Consider the following 13,913-nt stretch of genomic DNA (forward strand, 5'->3'; position numbering starts at 1 on the left):
CTATAGCTTTTTTTTTTTTTTTTTTTTTTTTTAAACAACTTGATGGCACTAAGATTTCTGTAGCAATCTGAATAGATATCTAATACTGTGGACCTTATGAAGATACCATAATTTATATAACCATGGACCTGTTGAAAAGTAAGCTATATCTAAATTTTACTCTTATAGTGACTAGTTTTACACCTAAATCTTTATGTACTTGTCTAGTTATTTTCTTCAGATACTTGTTCAGATTAAACTGCATGCTGGATCCAACTGCACATTGCTGTTTTTGATAAATACTACCAAGTGGAGCGGTAGGAAATCCTGTTCTGGTTTAGACTCCTCATGGAGTGTTTTTTGTTAGCTTTACTAATACTGGAGTTTGAAATAAAATGCCCAAAATGCTTCTTCCATTTTAAATGAGAAAAAGTAACACAGTACTATTTAGGATTCATAGCCTTTGTTACCATTATAGTCAGGGCTCGCTCATTCAGAGAAGGACCCATTCAACCTAAGGGAAAGGGCTGTAGTTAAGGCTGTATGTACCAAGTGTTAGGATAGCATAGAGGATGGAGCTGCAAACACTTAGGGTATTTGGATAAAGGCTTTGCAGAAAATAGGACATTTGAGTTAGAATATGACAGAACATTCTTTGTCATGGTTTAATTGTGAAGTAGTGATTTTCACATTGGGACCATGATATGATATGTTCTGAAAACATTTTAAAATACTTTTTATTATGAATAGTTTCAAACATATATCACAATAGTTCAGATATTATAATGAACTCCGTTCAATGCTGACTTCCTAAAAATAGGCACCCAAACAACCTACTATTAAGGTAAATCTGAGTTTATTGCTTACCATGGTAAGTGAGATAATACTTAGTAGCTATATTAGCTTCCTGGGGCTACATTAACAAATTACTACAAATTGGGTGGCTTAACAGAAAGGAATAATAGTTATTTGCAACTTTTATTTTCCTAGAGAAGAATTTCCTGGAATAGTAAAGTCAGGTTGATAACAATAGAGTGGTAAAGTCATGTTTATGAAGACAGTAAGCCTTGAGTGTAATTGGTTTCAGTTTTCAATCCCCAAATATGATCATAGAACTTGAGTTATTAACAATTTGCCAGTTCTTATTTTGTTTCTCTCACCTGCTTCCTCCGTGGTACCCTGATTTAGTTAGCTGCCCACCTCCCTCCCTACATCATTTTTTTCCTTTTCTCCCTTTTTCTGCCATACATAATAGATGTTTATTAACCATTTATTAGCAAGAATAGAATAGTTCATAGGTCTATGTAAGGTTGATAAAGTCTCTGCTTTCTGACTTTTATTGTGGTCTTACTGAACTTGAATGACAGATTTACTCAAATGGATGTTAGTATACTTCAGAGTCAGGACACTGTTACCTAAGCTTACTGTTGGTATCAGGTAACCAGAATCTTGTGACCCATTGTTGAGGGACGATACTGTTTAGGGATCAAGCTGTAGTATAAGTACCAGCTCTGAGGCTTGTTAGATTTTTTTTTTTAATTTAGGCATAATGTATATATAGTGAAGAATACAAATCTTTATACTTTTTTTAAAAAAAGATTTTATTTTAAGTAATCTCTACACTCAACGAGGGGCTTGAACTTAGAACCCCAACATCAAGAGTCATATGTTCTACAGACTGAGCCAGTCAGGTGCCCCTGAAAGTTTTTATTTAGAGATCATATATATATGCTTTACCTTTGTTGATAAACTTTTTATTTTGGATTAATTTTTAAATTTACAGAAAAATTGCAAACATTGTATAGTTCCCATTTACCCCTTAACTAGTTTATCCCTTTTTAGCATCTTGTATTACTATGGTAACTTTACCCAAACTGAGAAACTGATATTGGTATATTAATATTTATACCCAAACTCTAGACATAATTTGGATTTTACTAGTTTTTTCATTAATCTTCTTTATCCAGGATGCAGTCCAGGTGCCACATTGTATTTAGTTTTCCCATTTCCTGGGTTTCCTCTGGTCTGTGATAGTTCTGTTTGATTTTTTAACAATTCTTGAGGCCAGATATGCCTAAGAATATCCCCCCCAGTTTGGGTTTGTCTGTTTTTTTCTCATGTTTAGACTGCAACTTTGACAATATAACAGAAGGTAAATAAAACCCTCATACAGGTATACACTTTTTATTTAAAATAACATACATATAATGAAGAGTTTTACCCTTTTTTAGGTTTATTTTATTTTATTATTTTTTAATTTTTTAAAGATTTTATCTATTTTTTGGGGGGTGCCTGGGTGGGTCAGTTGGTTCAGCGGCTGCCTTCAGCTCAGGTCATGATTCCAGGGTCCTGGGATCAAGCCCTGGATTGGGCTCCCTGCTCAGCAGAGAGCCTGGTTCTTTCTCCCCCTGTCACTCTGCTTACTTGTGCTCTCTCTCTGTCAAGCAGACAAATAAAATATATATATATATATATATATTTTTTTTAAAGATTTTATTTGTTTATTTGACAGAGATCACAAGTAGACAGAGAGGCAGGCAGAGAGAGAGAGAGAGAGAGAGAGAGAAGCAGGCTCCCCGCTGAGCAGAGAGCCCGATGCGGGACTCGATCCCAGGACCCTGAGATCATGACCTGAGCTGAAGGCAGCGGCTTAACCCACTGAGCCACCTAGGCTCCCTAAAATATATATTTTTAAAGATTTTATTTGTTTGACAGAGAGATACACAGCAAGAGAGGGAACACAAGCATGGGGAGTGGGAGAGGGAGAATAGACTCCCCAGAGCAGGGAGCCTGATGGTGGGCTTGATTCCAGGACCCTCAGGTGATAACCTGAGCCAAAGGCAGAAGTTTAACGACTGAACCACCTAGGCACCCCTTAATTATTTATTTTAGAGAGAGAGAGAGAGAGAGAGAGAGAATGCTTGCAGTGGGGAGGAGTAGAGGGAGGAGGGAAGGGAAAATCTCAGACTCCCCACTGAGTGGGGAGCCTAATGTGGGGATTCATCTCAAGACCATGAGATCACCACCTGAGCCAAAATCAAGAGTCAGAAGCTTAACTGAGCCACCCAGGCGCCCCTACTTTTTTTTTTTTTTTTTTTTTTTTAAGATTCTCAAAGTGTATCATCCAGTAAAGGGCAGAAAAGGGACAAATCTTAAGTATATGACTTGTTGAAAAGTTAACATACTTATGCATCCTTATAGCTACCACTCAGATGAAGATATAAGTCATTTCTGTCACATATCTCCCAATCTGGGTTTGCCTTTTCACTCTTTGTCTCTAGATGAACAGAAATTTTAATTTTGATGAAGTTCATCTTTTAAATAGTTTTCTTTCTTATTACTTTCTGAGTCCTATTTCAGAAATCTCTGCCTCCCCTAGCACATAAAGGTATTATCCTGTACTTTTGAAGCTTTTTTTTTTTTTTTTTTTTAATTTGACAGAGAGAGATCACAAGCAGACGGAGAGGCAGGCAGAGAGAGAGAGAGAGAGAGGGAAGCAGGCTCCCCGCTGAGCAGAGAGCCCAATGCGGGACTCGATCCCAGGACCCCGAGACCATGACCCGAGCCGAAGGTAGCGGCCCAACCCACTGAGCCACCCAGGCGCCCTACTTTTGAAGCTTTAAGGTTTAAGCTTTTACAGTTAGGGCTGTGATCCATCTTAATTAATTTTTTGTGTCCTGTGTGAAGTGTTTTAGAGGTCAGGGTTCTTTTTTATTTTCCATTCAGATATTGAGTTGTCCCTTATCTTCCTGCTGAATTCTGTTGACACAACTTCGTCATAAATAAAGTGGCCATACACATGTGGATCTGTTTCTGGACTTTGTTCTGCTGGCCTATTTGTCTATATATATATATTAATACCACATTGTCTTATTTATAACTGTAGCTTTTTTTAAATTTTTTTTAAGATTTTAATAATTTGAGAGAGGGAGAGCAAGAAGCAGATGCAGGGAACCTGACGCCAGGTGCAATTCCAGGACCTGGGGACTGTGACCTGAGCCGAAGGCAGATGCTCAACCAGCTGAGCTACCCAGGGCCCCCTAGAACTGTAGCTTTATAGTAAATCTTGAAATCTGGTAATGTAAGTTCCTTAGTTTTATTCTTTAAAATTGGCAATTCTAAGTTTTTTCCTTTTTAAATTTTTAATATTTATTTATTAGAGAGACAAACAGAGCACAAGTAGGAGGAGAGGGAGAAGCAGGCTTCCCGCTGACCAGGGAGTCTAGTACAGGGCTCAGTCCCAGGACGCTGGGATCAGGGATCATGACCTGAGCCAAAGGCAGAGGCTTAACCCACTGATCCACCCAGGCACCCCTAAGTTATTTGCTTTTATAGGTAAGTTTTCGAATCTGTCAGTTTATCCCAAACAAACTATTCAAAACCCTGCCTTTTTTTAAACATTGCAGTTGCATTGAATTTAGCAGTATTGAAACAACGAGTCTTCTAATCCTTGGACATGGTATATTTCTCTATTTATTTAGATCTTCTATAATTTCTCTCCACAATGTTTTGCAATTTTCAGTTTAGAATTCTTACACATATTTGTTTTAGGTACTTAGGTCTCTCTCTCTTTTTTTTTTTAAGATTTTATTTATTTGAGAGAGAGAGCACTAGGGGTGGTGGGGGGAAGGGGCAGAGGAGAGGGCCAAGCAGATGAGCAGGGAGCCTGCGTGGGGTTCAATCCCAGGACCCCTGGATCATGACCTGAGCCAAAGGCAGATGCTTAACTGAGCCACGCATGTGTCCCTGGTATCTTGTTTTTTATATTCTCATAAACAGTATTTTTAAAGTTTCATTTTTGGGGCGCCTGGGTGGCTCAGTGGGTTAAAGCCTCTGCCTTCGGCTCAGGTCATGATCCCAGAGTCCTGGGATCGAGCCCCGCATCGGGCTCTCTGCTCAGCAGAGAGCCTGCTTCTCTCTCTCTCTCTCTCTCTCTCTCTCTCTCTCTCTCTCTGACTGCCTCTCTGCCTACTTGTGATCTCTGTCTGTCAAATAAATAAAAAATCTTTAAAAAAAAGTTTCATTTTTCAGTTGCTGCTAGTGTGTACGAAAATACAGTTGATTTTTGTACGTGACTTTGTATTCTGGGCATTGCTAAATTTACTTATTTAAAAATTTTGTAGGGACGCCTGGGTGGCTCAGTTGGTTGGGCAGCTGCCTTCGGCTCAGGTCATGATCCCAGCGTGCTGGGATCAAGTCCTGCATCGGGCTCCTTGTTCATCAGGGAACCTGCTTCTCCCTCTGCCTCTGCCTGCCATTCTGTCTGCCTGTGCTCACTCTCTCTCCCTCTCTCTCTCTCTGACAAATAAATAAATAAAATCTTTAAAAAAAAAAAATTTTGTAGATTCTTTTGCATCTTTGGTCATGAGTGGTATTGGCCTATAATTTTCCTTTTTTATACTCTTGCCATTTTTATTTTTTATTAAAGTTTTTTTTTTTTTTTTTTTTTTTTTTTTTTAATGTGAGAGAGAGCATTGGTGGGGAGGGATAGAGGGAGAGAGAGGATCTCAAGCAGATGCTCTGCTGAAGGTGGAGCCTAGTGCAGGGCTTGATCCCACAACTCTGAGATCATGACCTGAGCCAAAATCAAGGGTTGGACACTCAAGCAACCTAGCCACGCAGGCACTGTAATCTTGTCATTAAAAAAAAAAAATCAGTTATACAAGCAAGACTGATTTAATATTTGAAAGTCATTCTAATTCACTCCCATTAACATAAAGGAGTAAAATTTCCATAGATGCAGAAAAAGCATTTCACAAAATTCAAAACCTGTTTGTAATTAGCTACAAACTTTTAATTAACAGCAGAAGTGAAGTATTAAAATCTGATTAAAGATATTTACCCATACCCCTCCCACTCACCCCCCAAAAAACCCCTACAAATAATATCACACTTGATAAAATACTGATGCTCATACCCTTTGGGTTTCGGAAGCAGACACTAATGACCATAGGAATATTTTTAAAGATTTGACTCAGTCATTTTAGTGAGAGAACACGTGCTCGAGTAAAAAAAAAACACACACACACACACTCACTCTTGTTCCTACTAGCCAGGGGAGGGGCAGAGGGAGAGAATCTCAAGCAAACACCTGTGCCAAGTGTGGAGCCTGATGCAGGGCTAGATACCACGACCGGATCATGACCTGAGCCAAAACCAAGAGTTAAGAGTCACTTAACTGACTGGAGTCACCCAGGGGAGTCATCCATAGTAATACTATATTTTATTTTATTTATTTTTAAAGATTTTATTTATTTATTTGACAGATAGAGATCACAAGTAGGCAGAGGCAGGCAGAGAGAAAGGGGGGGAAGCAGGCTCCCTGCTGAACAGAGAGCCGGATGCAGGGCTCGATCCCAGGACCCTGAGATCATGACCTGAGCCAAAGGCAGAGGCTTAACCCACTGAGTCACCCAGGCGCCCCATAGTAATATTTTAAATCCAATCCCAGAAATCTTAACATCCTATCAATAACTGTTATAGCGACTAGCCTATAAGAAGACAATGGAGAGAAAATAATCAGAATGCATAGTTCATAGCAGTTGTTTCATAAAACTTTTATTTCAGTTATGTAATTGTGTCTGGGTTAGGATTTTAAATGTATTTCTTCAGTATTACAGTCAGAACACCTAGGAGCCCACTCTCCCAGAAGGTTGTCTTTTAGAAGTTTTCTGGCCACATGAAACCTTTGCTCTTTTGGGTTTTTTTGAGGCTGTTTTGTGACACATTATTTTTCCTTATCAGTTTTACCGAGGAAGCCTATTGTCTGTAGACAATAAACTGCGTCTATTTAAATTATACAGTTCGGGGGCGCCTGGGTGGCTCAGTGGGTTAAAGCTTCTGCCTTCGGCTCAGGTCATGATCCCAGGGTGCTGGGATCGAGCCCCCTGTCGGGCTCTCTGCTCAGCAGGGAGCCTGATTCCTCTTCCCTCCCTCTCTGCCTGCCTCTTTGCCTACCTGTGATCTCTGTGTGTCAAATAAAATAAATAAAAAATCTTTAAAAAAAAATAAATTATACAGTTTGGGGGCGCCTGGGTGGCTCAGTGGGTTAAAGCCTCTGCCTTCAGCTCGGGTCGTGGTCCCAGGGTCCTGGGATCGAGCCCCACATCGGGCTCTCTGCTCAGCAGGGACCCTGCTTCCCTCTCTCTCTCTCTGCCTGCTTCTCTGCCTACTTGTGATCTCTGTCTGTCAAATAAATAAATAAAATCTTTAAAAAGAATTATGCAGTTCAGTGAGTATTGACAGTGCAACCATCACCACAAAATAAAGAACATATCCATCATCCCTAAAAGATTACTTTGTCTGCTAACCCTAGGAAACCACTGATCTGCCTTTTTGTTTGGTTTATTTTAAAGGCATATGAATAATGAATAAAACAATTTTTAAATAGGCTTTATTTTTTAGAATAGTTTGGTTTACAGAAAAACTGAAAAGGTAGTATAGTTCCTGTAAACAAACCTGTACCCAATTTTTCCTGTTACTGACATCTTTGTTAATATTGTACATTTTTCATAATTAACAAACCAGTATTGTATGTTATTAAGTAAAATCCATAATTTATTTAGATTTCCTTAGTTTTTCCCAGTGTTCTTTGTTCCAGGATTCTATCAGATATCCTATTTTCTTAGTTTTATGTCTCCTCTTGGCTGTGACAGTTTCTCAGATTTTTTTTTTAAAAGATTTTATTTATTTGACAGAGAGAGGGAGATCACAAGTAGGCAGAGCAGCAGGCGGGGGGGTGGGGGGCGGTGGGAAGCAGGCTCCCCGCTGAGTAGAGAGCCCAATGCAGGGCCTGATCCCAGGACCCTGAGACCATGACCTGAGCTGAGGGCAGAGGCTCAACCCACTCAGCCACCCAGGTGCCCTGTTTCTCAGATTTTTAATGACTTTGACAGTTGGAGGAGTACTGGTCAACTATTTTCTAGGATGCTTCTGCATTGGAATTTGTCTGTTCTTTTTCTATATGGTTAGACTGGGGTTATAGGTTTTTGGAACTGATCTGTTCTATGTAAAGAAAAATATCCTAAAAAGTAGAGTAACCTTACTTCTTAAGGCTGCAGTGACTCTTTGAGTGGTTTTGAGAGTAAAAAAATAATCCTGAAACAGTGTGCAGTATCTGGCATAATAAAAATAATATAATGAAAAAAGAGCCCTGGACACACCTGGCTAGCTTAGTCGGTTGACCATCTGACTCTTGGTTACAGCTAAGGTCATGCTCTCAGGGTCTTGAGATTGAGCCCCACATTGGGCATTGTACTCAGCAGGGAGCCTGCTGAAGATTCTTTCCCTTTCCGCTCTCCCTGCTTGTGTGCTCATGTGCGTGTGCTCTCTCTCTCTCGCTCTCTCTAATAAATAAATAAATCTTAAAGAAAAAAGAGCCCTGGACTAAGCATAAATGCCTTTTTAAAGTATATCTTGGGACGCCTGGGTGGCTCAGTTGGTTAAGCAGCTGCCTTCGGCTCAGGTCATGATCCCAGCGTCCTGGGATCGAGTCCCACATCGGGCTCCTTGTTCTGTGGGGAGCCTGCTTCTCCCTCTGCCTGCCACTCTGTCTGCCTGTGCTCTCTCTCTCTCTCTCTCTGACAAAAAAAAAAAAAAATCTTTAAAGTATATCTTGAAAGCACTTTTTGGTTTTTGCTTGCTTCATAGAGACCCTTCATTAAAGTTTTTTGAATCCCTCTTAAAAAAAAAAAAAAAAAAAAAAAAAAAGACATTTACCCATACCTTCTTAAGTTATTCTTAAATATTTCTTTTTCTTTTTTTTTTTTTTTTTTAAAGATTTTATTTATTTATTTGACAGAGAGAGATCACAAGTAGGCAGAGAGGCAGGCAGAGAGAGAGGAAGGGAAGCAGGCTTCCCGCTGAGCAGCGAGCCCGATGCGGGACTCGATCCCAGGACCCTGGGATCATGACCTGAGCCGAAGGCAGCGGCCTAACCCACTGAGCCACCCAGGCGCCCTTTCTTTTTTCTTTTTTTTTTTTTAAATTTTATTTATTTATTTGAGAGAAAGAGCAAGTAGCAGAGAGAGAAGGAGAAGCAGACTTCCTGCTGAGGCAAGGCACCTGATGGGCTCCATCCCAGGACCCGGGGATCATGAACTGAGCTGAAGGCAGGCGCTTAACTGACTGAACCATCCAGGCAACATCTTAAATATTTCTCTAAAATAGGGGTTCCTGGGGTGCCTGGGTGGCTCAGTGGGTTAAAGCCTCTGCTTTCGGCTCAGGTCATGATCCCAGGGTCCTGGGATCGAGCCCCGCATCGGGCTCTCTGCTCAGCAGGGAACCTGCTTCCCTTCCTCTCTCTCTCTGCCTGCCTCTCTGCCTACTTGTGATCTCTGTCTGTCAGATAAATAAATAAAATCTTAAAAAAAAATAAAATAAAATAAAATAGGGGTTCCTGGGTGGTTCAGTTGGTTAAGTGTCTCCCTTTGGCTCAGGTCCTGATGCCAGGGTCCTGGGATCAAGTCCCACGTCGAACTCCCGTCGAACTCCCTGCTTGGTTGAGAGCCTGCTTCTGCTCCCTCTTCAGCTCCCCCTGCTTATGTACTCTCTGTCTGTGTCAAATAAATACATAAAAATATTATTAAAAGAGCTTTAAAAAATATATTTCTACAAAATAAACTTATTTAGGCCTTAGATCTTATGGCAGTTGTAGAGACAAATTACCCAGAATTAGGATTGATTGCAGGTTCTATTTTTACCAGTGAAAAGTTTTTATAAGGATTGGCAGTAAGGAAATAGAGCTACCTTGAGATTTCTCTGAAATCTTCCTTGCTGCCATATCACTTATAAAATTTCACTTTTTGGGGCACCTGGGTGGCTCAGTGGGTTAAGCCTCTGCCTTCAGCTCGGGTCATGGTCTCAGGGTCCTGGGATCAAGACCCGCATCGGGCTCTCTGTTGAGTAGGGAGCCTGCTTCCCCCACACCTCTGCCTGCCTCTATGCCTGCTTGTGATCTCTCTCTCTCTGTCAAATAAATAAATAAAATCTTTAAAAAAAAGAAAAAAAAAACGAAAATTTCACTTTTTCAGGTTAATTGTGTTGAATGAATTCCATCCCAGTGCTACTTTTCTCTGCTGCTAGCAAAATTAAAGCTTTTCTTTAAACAAGAATTGGCAGAAAAGAGTTAGATCTCTACTTAATTTTTGGAAAGGTTAGGGATTAGGATGACAGCATTTGTTACCTAAAGCATTTGTGATATTTTAATAGTGTCATTATAGTGTAGATGTTTGGAAACAAAATGTTAATTTCATATTGGAAAGCTGTTTAAGATTTTTTTTTAATTTGTAGTTAATTTTCTTAGAATGTCCTTGAGGGGCGCCTGGATGACTCAGTGGGTTAAGCCTCTGCCTTCAGCTCAGTTCATGATCCCAGGGTCCTGGGATCGAGCCCCACATTGGGCTCTCTGCTCAGCAGGGAGTCTGCTTCCCTTCCTCTCTCTCTGCCTACTTGTGATCTCTGTCTGTCAAATAAATAAATAAAATCTTTAAAAAAAATGTCCTTGAGGTGCTAATGTGAGAAAATTAAAATTGTCAGTTTTCAGGTCCTTTTGTTGGGGGATAAGGTAGCGAAAAAGTATTTGTCTCACAGGGATAGAGATGTTTATTAACAGCCTAGAAATTTTTGTTTGTTTATTTCTGGATCCTGTTCTGTTTCACTGATCTGTTTGTCTGTCTCTAAGCAAATACCATACTATTTGGATTACTGCAGTTTCATGGTAAATTTTGAGATTGAATATGGTAGAATCTTAAATTATTCACTGTTCTCAGGATTGTTTTAACTATTCTAGATCCTTTGCATTTTCATATGAACTTCAGAACCATCTTGTCATTTGCTGTTTTTCAGAGGCTGTTGGTTGGGATTATGATTGAGATTATGTTGAAATTGTAAATTGGAGAGAATTGATATCTCAGTATTGATTACTTTTAAACTAGTATATGCTATTATATTTATTTAGATTTTCTTGGTATCCCCTTAACATAGTGTTTTGTTTTCAAGGTAGAGTTTTTACACATGTTGTTAAATTTATTCCCAGTTGTTTAATGTTTTCTGTTGTTACCACAGTGTAGTTTGAAATGTCTGGTTTTCTGTTTGCTTCTAGTATTAGAAAGGCAATTGATTTTTGTATATCAAACTTCTGTACTGAGACCTTGCCAAATTTACTAGTTGTCGTTGATTTTTTTTTTTTTTTAAAGTAATCTCCACCCCCAGTGTTGAGCCCGGTGCGGGGCTTGAACTCAACAACCCTGAGATTAAGACCTGAGCTGAGGTCAAGAGTCTTGACACTTAACCAGCTGAGCTACCCAGTTGCCCCTAGTTTTAGTAGATTTTTAAAATTAGTGTCTTAGGATTCTTTTTTTTTTTTTTTTTTTAAGATTTTATTTATTCATTTGACAGAGATCACAAGCAGGCAGAGAGAGGGGGGAAGCAGGCTCCCCGCTGAGCAGAGAGCCCAGTGCGGGGCTCGATCTCAGGACTCTGAGATCATGACCTGAGCCGAAGGCAGAGGCTTTAACCCACTGAGCCACCCAGGCACCCCATGTCTCTTAGGATTCTTTTGCACGACTAGTCATGTCATCAGCGAAAGAAACAATATCATTTTGTGTGCCTTTTATTTCTTTTTCTTACCATTATTGCACTGGCTAAGACCACTAGTACTCAGGCTGAATAGAAGTGGTGGATTGGACATCCTTGCTTTCTAACCCCCATTCTTTGGAGGAAACCATTTAGAGTTTAGCATTATGTATGATGTTAACTATAGATTTCTTTGTAAATGCTCTTTATCTGATTGTTGCCATCTCCTTTCCTGGTTTGCTAGTTTGCTTTGAGTTTTCATCCTGAATCTGGTGAGTTTTGTCACATACTTCATCTGAGTATATTGAGATGAACTTTAGGATTTTCTTTTTTATTCTGTTAACATTTGGATTACATTAATTGATTTTGTATGATTTATTAACCTTTTATTTCTGGGATAATCCCTATTTAAGAGGTATCTTTGTATATACATACGGATTTGGGAGCACCTGGGTGGTGCAGTTGGTTAAGCCTCGACTCTTGATTATGGCTTAGGTTGTGATCTCAGGGTGGTGAGATCAAGCTCCGCTGTGGGCTCTGCTGTGCACAGTTTTCTTAAGACTGTGTCTCTCCCCGCCCACTCATCCACACAGTCTCTTTCTAAAATAAATAAATACTCTTTTATATGTGGATTTGATTTGCTAATACTTCGTTAAGGAATTTTGAGTCTTGTGTTGATGAGAGATACGGATCCATAATTTTGATTTTTTTGGTAATGTTGTTAGGGTTATGCTCATCCCATGTCATGATTGGAAAGTGTTCTTGTTCTCTTCTTTTAAAAAAATAGTTTATGTAAGATCGGTCCTATTCCCTTAAATGATTTTTTAAAAATATTTTATTTATTTATTTGACAGAGATCACAAGTAGGCAGAGAGGTAGGCAGAGAGGGAGAGAGGGGCAAGCAGACTCCCTGCCGAGCACAGAGCCCGATTGGGGGCTGGATCCCAGGACCCTGGGATCATGACCTGAGCCGGAGGCAGAGGCTTTAACCCAGTGAGCCACCCAGATGCTCCCCCTTAAATGATTAATTAGAGTTTTCTTTGTTGGGAGATTTTTATGCCCTTCTGTTTTAAACTTTTTTGTTTCTTTGTATTTAAAGTGTGTCTCTCTCAGAAAGCAAATATTTGGGGCGCCTGGGTGGCTCAGTGGGTTAAGCCGCTGCCTTCGGCTCAGGTCATGATCCCAGGTCCTGGGTTCGAGCCCCGCATCGGGCTTTCTGCTCAGCGGGGAGCCTGCTTCCTCCTCTCTCTCTGCCTGCCTCTCTGCTTACTTGTGATTTCTCTCTGTCAAATAAATAAATAAAATCTTTAAAAAAAAAAAAAAGAAAGCAAATATTTGTGTCTTTTTATCATATCTTCTTATTTTCTTATTCTGAAAATCTTGCCTTTTAATTGGAATTTTAATTTTTTTTCTTTTTAAGAATTTTTTTAATACAGAGAGGGAAGCACAAGCAGACAGAATAACCAGGAGAGGGAGGAGAGAAGCAGGCTCCCCGCTGAGCAAGGAGCCAGATGTGGGGCTCAGTCTCAGGATCATGGGATCACGATCTAAGCTGAAGGCAGTCGCTTAACCTAGCCACCCAGGCATCCCTTAGTTGGAGTTTTTAAATCTCCTATTCATATATTATATAAATTGATAGGGCTGGATTTGGGTTTGTCTCATTTGATTTTTGTAATTATTTTACTGTTCCATTTTGATTCCTCTGTTAACTTGTTGTCTGTTCCTTTTTGCATATATTTTTAGTGATTTTGCCAGGGCTTGTGATACGCATCATCAACCTCTCACAGACTGTACTGTACTATTCACATGAACTATAGATACCTTACAACAGTGTAACTCTATTTATGTCCCTGTCTTTTGTGTTACAGTTGTCATATATTACATTCTCTATGTTGTAAATTGTTATCATTTTTACTTTAAACACGTATGTAAATTTTTAATTTTGTTCTTAAGAGATTTTGTTTATTTGCGAGAGAGCAAGTGAGATGAGCAGGTGTAGGGTCAGAGGGGAAAGGGAGAGGCAGACTCCCTTCTGAGCAGGGAGCCTGACTCTGGGCTCGATCCCAGGACCCTGAGATCATGACCTGAACTGAAACCAAGAGTTAGACACTTAAATGACTATGCCACCCAGGTGCCCCTGGAGCTTATAATCTTTTAGGAAGAACAACATATAGCAAATCATTAAAGTTTGCATACTATTTTACATTGGGTTTGAGGTTAACAAGAGCAGTATATTTACCAGGACTCCATATTGAATCATATTTAAAAATGCTTAGAGGTAGCTGGCTGGCTCAGTCAGTAGAGCATGCAACTCTAGTTTAAGCCCCACATTGGGTGTAGAGATTACGATCTTTTAAAGT

At 39.8% G+C, this 13,913-nt stretch overlaps 1 protein-coding gene across 5 annotated transcripts in view; it reads left to right on the forward strand.

Annotated features, from left to right (window-relative positions):
* RAB6A (RAB6A, member RAS oncogene family) overlaps nt 1-13,913 on the forward strand; it is a 129,237-nt gene that overhangs the window by 77,680 nt on the left and 37,644 nt on the right. For 2 of the 5 annotated variants that reach the window (XM_047691426.1, XM_047691425.1), the window contains exons 1-3: nt 9,153-9,158; nt 10,396-10,398; nt 12,421-12,428. The exons of the other annotated variants lie outside the window; for them this stretch is intronic. The gene's annotated coding sequence lies outside the window, so the exon portion shown is untranslated. Of the gene's footprint in view, nt 1-9,152; nt 9,159-10,395; nt 10,399-12,420; nt 12,429-13,913 lie in introns of those variants that run through there. 5 annotated transcript variants of the gene reach the window in all.

The sequence above is a fragment of the Lutra lutra genome, chromosome 10, assembly GCF_902655055.1.
Source record: "Lutra lutra chromosome 10, mLutLut1.2, whole genome shotgun sequence".
In the NCBI taxonomy this organism is placed as follows: domain Eukaryota; kingdom Metazoa; phylum Chordata; class Mammalia; order Carnivora; family Mustelidae; genus Lutra; species Lutra lutra.